A 13163-nucleotide genomic window follows, 5' to 3' on the forward strand; every position below is an offset into this window, starting at 1 on the left:
TTAGGAAACCTTAAAATAGCACATTACTCTATCAGTTTAGTAGTGACGTCAGTCGATCAACGTCCCAACTTCTTGCATTGGTTGTTTCAATTTATATGTGATAAATAGCGTTATTGAAGGCGCTTCAATTAAATTTAAAATTCAAAATTTAAATGCACGGGATTGAGGTGTACATCCCGGTACAATATTATTATTATTATTGTTATTATTATTATTATTATTATTATTATTATTATTATTATTAGTATTACGAATTAATAAATTAAATATAATATTAATAATAATAATAATAATAATAATAATAATAATAATAATAATAATAATAATAATAATAATAATAATAATAATAATACCTACTAACCGAGCTCGATATTTTCTATTTACCCACGAGTTTAAAGAATTGTTTCCAAGTTACACTAGTCCATTACACTTGCATCAATCTGAATCTCTCTTTATCACTTCATCATATTTCAGGCTCTCTGGGATGCAGAATAGGGACTGGTTCATCTGACACAGACACATCTCTTCCTTGGCATAATTTTCAATTCAGGTAAAGCATTCCTATCCTGTATAAAAATAATTATGTTTATATATGCAATATAAATAAACGCGACTGTGCATAAACTTAGTAACCAGAAAAACAACCCGTGTTGAATTATTATTGACAAATATAAAACCTCAAAAAGAATGAAACGTGAATAAAAGTCAAATTTGGCATTAAATCAGAAAGCACTAAAAAAAGTGTTTAGAAAATATTTCAATTATAATTGCTCAGGAAAAGATATTCAGACAAAATAAGTGTCATTTTAAGGAAATGTTCGCTGATTTCAGTGAGCCCAAGTTAGGGAGGAGGGGTTGTATCCCAGCTCCGTCTAATTGTATCTGAATATGCTCAAATACGTCGGCCTCGTGTCGGTAAGTTTACTAGCTCGTAAAAGAACTCATGTGGGTCAAAATTCCAGCACCTCGGTGTATTAAAAAACGATTGTACAGTAGTAGTTAGCGGGTCATAAAACTGATATTACTGTTTATGCTTACGTTTTCAACACTAGTACTACCAATAGGAGGAAGAGGTCCAAATATGGGCCAGTGGTGATATTGGGGCTGCACGATGCTGTACCCCCGCAGGGAGTGTCGGAGCTTATGAGACTTAAGCCCACAAGGCAGGAATGCAAGAGGAGTCGGTGTGGGGAAGAACGTGATTCGTACATCCTGTGTTACAGTGCGTAGAATCACCCCAGGCGCTACTAAATGTTTTACAGGTAAGAGAGAAACATTCCTTTGATTGTCATTCATCGTAATAAGTAAAGCCCGGATTTTTATGCAGTAACAGGTTAGATTGCAAACTAATTTGGTTAGTAGGAAGTGTGAGCCACCCGCTCTTTCATAATGTAGCCAGAGTGACATAAATTATAGGGGTTTTGATTGGCCGTACCCCTAATGATTATGCAAACCCCATAGTACAATCGTTGTGAAGGTGGACTATGCATGCTACTCTCTTCAGAAAGTTTGCTTTCTGACCCATTAATGCATCAAAATTCGGGCTCTAGTAATAAGACATATCGAGGTATTTGGCACGTGCTCTTATATCTAATAAATAATAATTATAATAATCATAACAATAAAGTAACAAACGAGTTGGCCGTGCGGTTAGGGGCGCGCAGCTGTGAGCTTGCATTCGGAAGATAGTGTTTCGAACCCCACTGTCGGGAGCCTTGAATATGGTTTTCCGTGGTTTCCCCTTTTTCACACAAGGAACACGCTGGGGCTCTATCTTAATTAAGGCTACGGCCATATCGTCTCACTCCTAGCCCTTTCCTGTTCCATCTTCGCCATAAGACCTATCTGTGTCGGTGCAACGTAAAACCAATAATAATAATAATAATAATAATAATAATAATAATAATAATAATAATAATAATAATAATAATAATAATAATAATAATAATAATAATAATAATAATAATAATACGAAGAAGAAGAAGAATTAGTGGATCCGTACTGTTCCGCAGCATTCCTTATAAGTAGGTCAGATAACTCGTCCTGATAAGCCTGTCGCAGTCATATTGGTTTACCTGCCCTTTCCAGTAGTTTTGTAAACATTTAATACCGCTACATAATAAACAATTGATTAATAATTTAGTTTATAACACTGCTTTCCATACAATATCCTCTGCCCTTCGACCATTCGGCCGTATCTGGATCTTAACCTTTTTGAACGATTTTGTCCCACATAGTGCAACATACACTCATGGTCATAAAAACCTTTAAAGACTAGAGACAGGAAGTTCATATAGACAGGACATGTGCATTAGCGTGTTCTATAATTAGCATCAGAACCATGTTGGCCCTCAGGTTCAAGGTCCACATCGATACCTCAGCGCACCACCACCGACTGGTAAAATGTACCTGCGGCTCTCGTTGTTGCTATAAACCGGAGATAATGTATCAGTGTGACTTGAATGGACGTGCAGAATGCCTCGCAGTCGTATGCGAGAACCATACCATCAAATCAGTGAGTTTGGAAGAGGGCGCATTATTGGCATGAGAGAGCATGATGCATTGATCTGGCAAATTGCTGCTCGTGTAACGAAGTGTATCGGCAGTGCAACGGGTGTGTACAGAATGGTTCACAGAAGGCCGTAGAACACGACGAGATGGTTCTCATCGAACCACCCTGACCAGCCTCCCGAGAAGGTCGACACTTCTTCCGGATGGCATTGGAGGACAGATCTTCGTCGTTCTTGGCTCTGGCGCAACAGTGTAAGACATCGTACACTATCAGGAGTTACCGTCGGCCGTCCTTTATTATTACGGTCTGGGTTACCGGCGCGTGGTCCACTTCTCCGCCTACCTTTGACTAATGTGCATAAACATGCTAGACTGCAATGGTGTACGGAGCGACGTCAATTGGGACAGGAATGGCAGCAGATAGTGTTTTCGGACGAATCCAGGTTCCGTTTGATTGAAAATGATGCCTGCGTTTTGATCCGCACGAGACATACAGCGCCAACTCAAGGCCTTATAGTGTGGGGTGCTATTGGGTACAACCGAAAATCACAGCTGGTGCGTGTCCAGGGTACTGTGACTAGTTTGACCTACGTGAATGAAATCCTGCGACCCGTAGCCATACCCTTTCTGCACGACATCCCAGACGCCATATTTCAGCAGGACAATGCTCGACCACATGTAGCTGCACGAACACGTGTCTTATTGTTGTCACAGGATGTCAGACTGTTGCCCTGGCCCACCCAGTCACCGGACGTGTCGCAAAACGAATATATGTGGGATGTGGTGAAACGACAGGAGCGGCGCTGTGACCCAATGCCAACCACCAAAAATGAACTGTGGAACCAGGTGAATGCAGCATGGATGTGTATACCCCAAGACGCCATTCGCGTCTTATACGAGTCGATGTCATCACGCATGGAACAAGCCATCAGTGATCATGGAGTACCCAGTGCCTACTAGGCAACAGGACACATGCTGAACCTAGGTGACTGAAATGCTAATCGTTTTTGCAGAACATACTAATGAACATGTCCTGTGAATATGAACTTCCGATCTCTAGTCTTTCGAAATATTCTCTTTTTTTGGGAACATGAATGTAGAATTGGCCATGGCTGAATACTGATTCGGGTAAGCAGACACCCACTGTTTCAAGAGTTTGTCTCTGCTCTTTATTAATGGCCATACAGAAGGCTAGTTGACTTGGTACCTTCCCGTCTGTACGTATGTACGTAAGTTATTAGGAACGTTCTGCGATCTGTTGAGTATATTCAGAAGCTGAGGAAGGTCAGAGAATCAAAGAGTATCTAGCAGAGAATAGTATTCTTCCATCATCAGAGGAAGTGCATACTCTCTGGCTTGACAGGTAGTAATCAGTAATGAAAATGTTCTCCCTTAGCAACCCTCAATGTACAGAATGTATTGCGAGTTATCCTTCGCTTTGCAATTACTGGAGAGATCCTTTAGCGACTTGGTCTTGAAAATAAATATATTTCCGGTAACTTTTCAAAAAATGCAAGATTTTACCTGTATTATTGAGACGATTTGGATGATTTTGCAACAAACTGCACCTTCTAACTCCCTCTGGCTATGTGAAATATACACGTTAGCATTATATCTACTAATACAAGGTGTACAACTTTGCTTCCGCCGTTTACCGATGGATGGCGACAACGGTACGTAGCGGTCGAACGAAACAGATCGTAGATGTCAGACAGTTAGCTTGGACCTCGGTGAACATAACCCCTTTCAAACTTAGTCGATGTGTGTCTGCATCATAAAGTTGTTCTCGATTGAGCATGGCAGTGTATGAGCCAATTCCTCGGTATTTGCGGGAGATGTTACTGGTTTGTTTCAATATGAAGAAAACAGCGGCTGAATGCTCTCACATACGTATGGTGAGGACGCTATTAGTGGAAGAACGTGTCGTGAATGGTTTCAACGCTTCAAGAACGGTGATTTTAACGTCGGAGCCCGGCATAGTGGTGGAAGAGAGAAACTTTTCGAAGATGCAGAATTGCGGACATTGCTGAGTGAAGACTCGCGTCAAACTCAAGAAGAATTGGCACGATCAGTGGGAGGGACACAGCAAGCCATTTCAAAACGTCTCAAGACTATGGGCATGATCAGAAAGAAGGAACTTGGGTCCCGTACGAATTGAAACCAAGAGACGTCCAACAGGGACAAAACATGGGTTCTTTACGATAACCCTAAACTCAAAAATCATGGGGATATTTCTGCCATGCTTCAACGTCGACGGCAAAACCGAATATTCACGGCTCCAAGATCATGCTCTGAATTTGGTGGGATCAGCTCGGCGTCGTGTACTATGAGGTGTTAAAACCCGGTGAAAGAATCACAGGTGCTCATTATCGAACGCAATTAATGCGTTTGAGCAGAGCATTGAAAGACAAACGGCCGCAATACAGCGAGAGGCACCATAAAGTGATTTTGCAACACCACAACGCTGGATCCCACGTTGCAAAAGAGGTCAAAACATACCTGCGAATGTTAAAATGGGGCGTCCTACCCCACCCGCTGTATTCTCCAGACATTGCTCCCTCTGATTATCACCTGTTTCGATCAATGAAGCATGGCCTTGCTGACCGACACTTCCGATCTCATGAAGAAATCACAAATTGGATCGATTCGTGGATCGCTTCAAAAGATGAACAATTTTTTCGACACGGGATTCGAACACTGCCCGAAAGATGGGAGAAAGCCGTGGACAGCGATGGACACTACTTTGAATGATACATGTGTAAGTAATCTGTTTCATTAAAGCCTCCAATGTTGGGGACAAAACGGCGGAAGCAAAGTTGTACACCTTGTAATAATAGAGGAAATAATAATAATAATAACGACGGTATGTAATTCCATATCTGTGTTAAAGTCAAGTACGTAATACTAAGAATATTTTCTGTTTTGGCTTCAATTAGGATGTCCTTAACTTGCTTTGCTCACAGTAACATTTTGTGAGGTATCTCAAAGAAAAGTACCGGAATGTTTTTAATCCCGGTCATACATATCCATTAAGACATTCGTGAAATATAAATGATGATCTCTTTCATCTTGACTTCATGTTGCTAGTTCTGAGACTATGAAGCCCGAGTTAAATTACATCCCTGAACGACGACGTGATATTAAAAGTTAGTGGAGTACATAAACGGTTGTAACGACCCATCTTCTGGAATGAAACGAGATTGCGTCTTCCCGTACACAAGATGCTACGAGGAAGTCTCTCTGCTTTCATAAGAAGATCCGTAAGATAGAGGTCGGTACGAGTGACTTAGTGTTGTGTCGAGAAGCACTCAGCTTTATCCATCTCTTGAGCACTAATTAACTGATACTATCATAAGGTCTATTCATCTATTTTTGTATTCAAATGGTGAAGTGAGTTAAATTCGTGTCCTTGTCACTAAGTGGCGCAGCTCTTTTTAGGCACACGCCCAATGCATGTACAGTACAGTTTTAACCAGTTACTAGCCCTTCTAACTTTCTTAAATCTCTGGCAGTATCGAAAATCGAATCCGGCCACGAAGAACGGCAGCTAGTAGTACTAAACATTTTGCCATGAAGACGAACATTCGTGTGGTTATTTCCTTTATCCTCGAGTCAACCGCCTAGGCCTAGAGTTTATCATGATTGCTTCCCGCTTGATTAGGCTAGAGCCACAGTTGCGTCATTTCACGCTGCATTTCTGCGTGAAATCTCGCGTCAAAAAGGCACCATACTAATTTGGACGAGACCGGCCACACACAGCGCGATTTCACGCTGCGTTACGGCGTGAAATCTCGCGTCAAAATGCACCACATTGATTTGGACAGGACCGGTCACACACAGCGTGATTTCACGCTGCGTTACCGCGTGAAATCTCGCGTCAAAATGCACCACACTAATTTGGACGGGACCTGCCACACTCAACGTGATTTCACTCAGCGTTACGGCGTGAAATCTTCCGTCAAGATAACACCACACTAATTTGGACGGGACCGGTCATACACACAGCGTGATTTCACGCTACGTTGCAGCGTGAAATCACGCGTCAAAAAGCACCAAACTAATTTGGACGGGATTGGTCACACACAGCGCAATTTCCCGCCGCGGGGCGCGTCTTGAAGGTCTCCAACTCGACAATAGGCCGAGGTCCATTTTGTTTGCGTGTTTTCTGGTTCTGTGCCTGGCCACACTTCCGGAGTTAAGACGCTGCGTTATTGTGTTCTTGTTTGAATATTGCGCGTGAGTCCATTTGCGTTCGCTTTGTACTTTCTGCAAAATGGAAGTTGACAGTGAATTAATAATTTTTAAGACCAAGAATTAAAAAACAGAGACATGAAGGAAGACGTATGGTTATTATTGACGGGCGCTGTGCTGGAAGAGTACGTTGCGTTTACTTTGCTGACAGCATTTTTCAACAAACAGAAAAGCATTTCAAATGACTTCGCGGACATTCTGTAGTACTGTACTCAAAACTGTATCTTGGTAGCCTTTTAGTTGATTGTGTAGGAGTACAAATTGTCCACTTGATGACCTGTCACTTAAGATAGGGTGGATCGAATATTTTCTTTGACGACGACGACGACGACGAATAACCAACGCAGCACATAACGCAACAACGGTGTTTTTATTTCATGGAATTCCTTCCATACGTGGTTCAAATCCCAGTCATTCAATGTGAGATTTGTGCTGGACAAAGCAGAGGCGGGACAGGTTTTCCTTGGGTACTCCGGTTTTCCCTCTCATCTTTAATTCCAGCAACACTCTGCAGTATCATTTCATTTCTTCTGTCAGTCATTAATTATTGCCCCAGAGGAGTGCGACAGGCTTGGGCAGTCGGCACAGTTCCTATCCTCGCCGCTAGATGGGAGCTTCATTTATTTAGTTACCTGCGAGATTAGACGAAGTGACTCTGAGAGGGTCAAGAATGCGTTTACGACGACGAAGAGGCCGTTATCAACAGCTCACTGCGGTTGAACAAGGCCGTATAATAGGGCTACGTGAAGGTGGATTTAACTTCCGCGCTATTGCAGAACGACTTGCCAGGAATGTCTCCACTGTGCAGCAGTGATCACGAGGAGGTACGCTCGCAAGAAGACCGCACGTCCCCGTTGCACCACCTAGAGGGAGGACCACCGCATTCTGCAGCAGTAATTCGAGCGGCAGTTGGCACCACAGTGACGCAACGAACTGTTCGAAATCGGTTACTACCTTGAAGGACAGCTCCGAGCCAGACGCCCTGCGGCGTGCATTCCACTTACCTCAAACAACCGCCGCGCCATCTGTGACTTCAGTGGTGTTAACCGAGACCTCATTGGAGGATGGAGTGGAGGTCCTTTTTGTTTGCCGATGAAAGCCGGTTCTGCCTTGGTGTCAGTGATGACCCTGTGTGGGTTAGAAGGAGGTCAGGTGAGCGCATGCATTCCACCTGTCTGCATTGTCGACACATTGGGCCTACATCGGGAGTTCTAGTGTGGGGGAGCAATTTCCTATGACAGCAGGGGCACTCTGGTGGTTATCCACGCACCCTGACTGCAGATGTGTACGTCTGTCTGGTGATTCGACCTGTTGTGCACGCCACCATGCCACTGTTGTAACCCAACATGCTCTACAGAGTGTCGGCATGTTGGCTTGGCCTGTTTGATCCCCCGATCTGTCCCCAATAGAGCACGTATGGGACGCCATTGGACGACGACTCCAGCGCCATGTACAACCGGCATTAACCGTCCCTGTACTGACCGACCAAGTATAACAGGCATGGAACTACATCGCACATGCTGACATCCTGCACCTGTACGATACAATGCATGCATTCAACAGTCGGGTGATTAACACCGGTTAATAATGGCTCAGCATGGCACATTTGCGATAGCTTTCCTCGCGCGGATATTAACCTGTAGTCTTGTACATGTATTCAATTAAGTATGTTACATCGACAAATATATTGCCAAAATTTCCGTATTCTGTTTATTTCATGGTGTTTGGATATTTTTTCCACCAGTGTATTTCTATTAGGCTATGTCGGTAATTAAAAATATTTGAATAACTTACACTTGTGCTTGTCGGTGAATTACTTTAAGTACTTAATAGTATAATATAATTTCGTGTGGCTATTTCTAGCCGAGTGCAGCCCTTGTAAGGCAGACCCTCCGATGAGGGTGGGCGGCATCTGCCATGTGTAGGTAACTGCGTGTTATTGTGGTGGAGGATAGGGTTATGTGTGGTGTGTGAGTTGCAGGGATGTTGGGGACAGCACAAACACTCAGCCCCCGGGCCACTGGAATTAACCAATGAAGGTTAAAATCCCCGACCCGGCCGGGAATCGAACCCGGGACCCTCTGAACCGAAGGCGAGTACGCTGACCATTCAGCCAACGAGTCGGGCACTTAATAGTTATTATTTAAGGAGGAATGTTCGTAAAATGAACCCATTTTATAATTATTTCATGATAAAAAGAAATATCAATATTGCGCTATAGCATTACAGCCAGTAAACAAAAAGCAAAGTCACTTCCGTACAGGCCAAGAAGGCCCTTGGAGGAGTGGAAGGTAAAGGCTTCCACCATTGTTAAGCTCGGCACGTGATGGGGTAGAGTGGTTAGCTCTACGCCGGGCCGCCTTTGCCCCCCAGGAATTAACCTGGTACTGATTTTTGGTGTAGGCTGAGTGAACCTCATGGCCATATGCACCTCAGGAAGTGGAAATCTCGTTTATTAAATTTTACGACTTCCTGACGGGGATTCGAACTCACGGCCTTCCGGGCGAACCGAGCACGCCTTTACCGCCTCGGCAGGCAGCCCCTCATTACAGCCACTAGTAAATGAAAATAATGTGATTATGTTTTAGACATTTTAAAAACACTTTTGCCCTTTAAAGGGACAGTTTGGTAGCTAATGAGGTACAAGTGTTGCTGAATAATGACACTCGTAGCACTACGAGTGATTCTGTATGTTATGAAGGGTGCTTCTCATAGGGTCAGTCGTGATACAATAGCGCTTTCTGGCTCAGTGAGGAAAACAATGGCAAACTACATCACTCCTCACCACGCTTTCTGTGGCTCAGTAAGATACTACCATCGTTTTTCCTGTTTCCCTATAGCCGCATAACCCTTGGTGGTGCTATATGGGGATCCAACCAACTTCCGAGAGGAAGAAGTAATACACATTCCTACTTGATATAATTATCCGAAAAATTACCGAGCTCGATAGCTGCAGTCGCTTAAGTGCGGCCAGTATCCAGTAATCGGGAGATAGTGGGTTCGAGCCCCACTGTCGGCAGCCCTGAAGATGGTTTTCCGTGGTTTCCCATTTTCACACCAGGCAAATGCCGGGGCTGTACCTTAATTAAGGCCACGGCCGCTTCCTCCCCATTCCTAGGCCTTTCCTGTCCCATCGTCGCCATAAGACCTATCTGTGTCGGTGCGACGTAAAGCAAATAGCAAAAAAAAAAAAAAAAATTATATATATATCCCCGCCTCTGTGGTGTAGTGGTTAGCGTGATTAGCTGCCACCCCCGGAGGTCCGGGTTCGATTCCCGGCTCTGCCACGAAATTTGAAAAGTGGTACGAGGGCTGGAACGGGGTCCACTCAGCCTCGGGAGGTCAAGTGAGTAGAGGTGGGTTCGATTCCCACCTCAGCCATCCTGGAAGTGGTTTTCCGTGGTTTCCCACTTCTCCTCCAGGCGAATGCCGGGATGGTACCTAACTTAAGGCCACGGCCGCTTCCTTCCCTCTTCCTTGCCTATCCCTTCCAATCTTCCCATCCCTCCACAAGGCCCCTGTTCAGCATAGCAGGTGAGGCCGCCTGGGCGAGGTACTGGTCATACTCCCCAGTTGTATCCCCCGACCAAGAGTCTGAAGCTCCAGGACACTGCCCTTGAGGTGGTAGAGGTGGGATCCCTCGCTAAGTCCGAGGGAAAAACCGAACCTGGAGGGTAAACAGATGATGCTGATGATATATATATCCGAAATCATTGACGTACGTCTTACTTTTCTGGATACGTATACAGAAAGAACCAGAAATAGTACGAAATTTTTTGTATATCTTTCATGGCCAATATATTGCGTTAGATTGTTGAGTGTTGGATGAATAGGTATATTAAAACATCTAGACCAGCGCAAGGCGGGGCTGATACACCTAGGCTAGATGACCACACCCATGGTGACCTCTATACCGAAGCTAAACAATATTTAATCTGCGGTGTCTCTAAGTACCTTGGCGTCCTAGAGGAGAGATACATAGACAGTTAATATGGGACACCCAAGGAAATTCTTCGTACGACCATATCATCAAATGCCTTATATTGTAGTATCCATTGTTCATACCAGATTACATATTGAATCATGCACTAGTGAGTATTGACTAACAGATACAGAAAAGCCAGCGGAAATCCAAGGGACCGGAGAGTTTTCCGTTGTATACAGGTTTCCGGTAAATAATGGTGGTTCAGCATAACATAAAAATCATAAGTGCAGTAATCCATCAGTATATTTATATGATTTTGTGCGGTAGTAGATACAATAATGACTAATCACACACTAGTTTATGATCTCTAACACACTAATGCTCTTGCTTAGAACCTCGTCACAATGCACAGTACTACAGTGTATACAATTATTTTGTACACATTACTTGTTTTGCAGAAATAAAATCAATAGTAATACTGTACAGTAGTCATTTACTTCTTTCAGTAATCCAGAATGTTACGCTGGACACAACTCTCTCTGGTAGCACTGTTCTCAAAAGGCGGGCACGGCAAAAATGTCGAACAATTCTGCATCATTTTTCTTTAGCGAAATAGACTGAATGTTCTTTACGGTTGACAGGGTATGTCGGTAGGACCTCACGGTATATACACCATCTTCTTCTTCATCGTCTTCGTTCTCGTCTTCATCACCATCAAATTATGTTCCTTTTCTTGGAGGAAATGGGTGAAGATCTCTTCCCTGTTTTCTAACGCCGCCTCTGTCTCAATTCTTGGATCAATGGCCATGAAATGAAATGAAATGGCCTATGGCTTTTAGTGCCGAGAGTGTCCGAAGACATGTTCGGCTAACCAGGTGCAGGTATTTGGATCTGACTCCCGTAGGCGACCTGCGCGTCATGATGAGGATGAAATGATGATGAAGACGACATATACACCCAGGAACCGTGCCAGCGAAATTAACCAGTGATGGTTAAAATTCCCGACCCTGCCGGGAATCGAACCCGGGACCCCTGTGATCAAAGGCCAGCACGCTAACCATTTAGCCACGGAGCTGGACAATGGCCTTGTAATTTCTTCACTGACATTACCACTGTTAGAGAGTTTGTGGTAGCAATCAGTATCTCGGCCATCTTAGATCCATTTGGAATACACATGGCATGAAAAGGCTTAGGGAAGATATATCCATACATTTCCATTTTAGTCGCAAAATTTCCTTCCGTTTCCGCGTCAGACAGTACACTTGCCTCGATCCCAGACAAGACTGATAACTCGCAGAATCAAATCACGTGACCGTTCCACAAATGGACCTCTCACCGTGACTCGTAACTGACTACTGAACATACGCCATTCAACAAGACAGTAATACATCACAACAACCACTGTTCGAGACGAGCCTGCTTTTATATACCTGGTGATGAAGTTCTAGTGTATTTGGGGTGCGATCAGATTACGAGTGTCCTAGCTTCGCCTTCCAGGAATTTCACGGACACACCAGACAGAGGAGAATGGAAACAAGGCTGTTACATGCCAGGAAGCCCGGTGGTATCTCCCCAGCCTAACTCACTCATCTCTTCCAGTAAATACCGTAGAGAGGACTGACAGACTCATAACCAAGCACTATTACAGGAGAATTAACTTGTAAAATCAATATCAAGAAACAAAATCAGTATGTTCACTATGGTGACTCAAAAGAGGCAACTATCAGAATTCCAAAAATGGACTTCGCAAATAGAAAAGTCCCCCCCACCCCCCGAAAGCTGGACAACTATTATAGTTTTAAAGGAGCAACGGTTTTTCGGTTAAGAGGTTAGGCTAACTGATGTTTCACTGTATATTCATTTTTATATCTTTAAGACGGGCGATGTTGTTAATTATATATATATTTTAACGTAATAGAACACAATTTACAATCTACATACAAATACATTATGAACCTTTTAGGAATTTTTAATTAATTATGTAGGCGCTGCCTATCCGTGGCGATAAAGGCGCGATCGGTCTACCCGGAAGGACGTTGCTTCGATTCACAGTAAGGAAGTCAAAAAATTTAAAAAGTGGTATTTCCACTTCCGGAGGTGCACATCACCCTGAGGTTCACTCATCCTACACAAAAAATGAGTAACAGGTTAATTTCTCGGCGCAAAGTCGACTGGGCGTAGAGCTTACAACTCTATTGCATCCCTGGTTTACAGTTAAAGATTTTATGAAGGTTTTTTACATTAGCCGGAAGAAAGTTACATATTTAGAAAAGTAGGTTAAATACTAAAGAGTCGGACCTTTGGGTTAAACTGCGGAGTTAGCAAGAAAGAAAGACGTTATGTGGCCATTACCTTGTAGATGTTCTGCTGACCGATTAAAGACGCCGCCCGCCTCCCGCTTTGACACAAACACTCAGTGAGATGACGATCAATTGGCCAAGAAACGAGAAAATACGCAGTTTATAAACCCTCAGGG

Source organism: Anabrus simplex, chromosome 1, assembly GCF_040414725.1.
Source record: "Anabrus simplex isolate iqAnaSimp1 chromosome 1, ASM4041472v1, whole genome shotgun sequence".
Classification (NCBI taxonomy): Eukaryota; Metazoa; Arthropoda; class Insecta; order Orthoptera; family Tettigoniidae; genus Anabrus; species Anabrus simplex.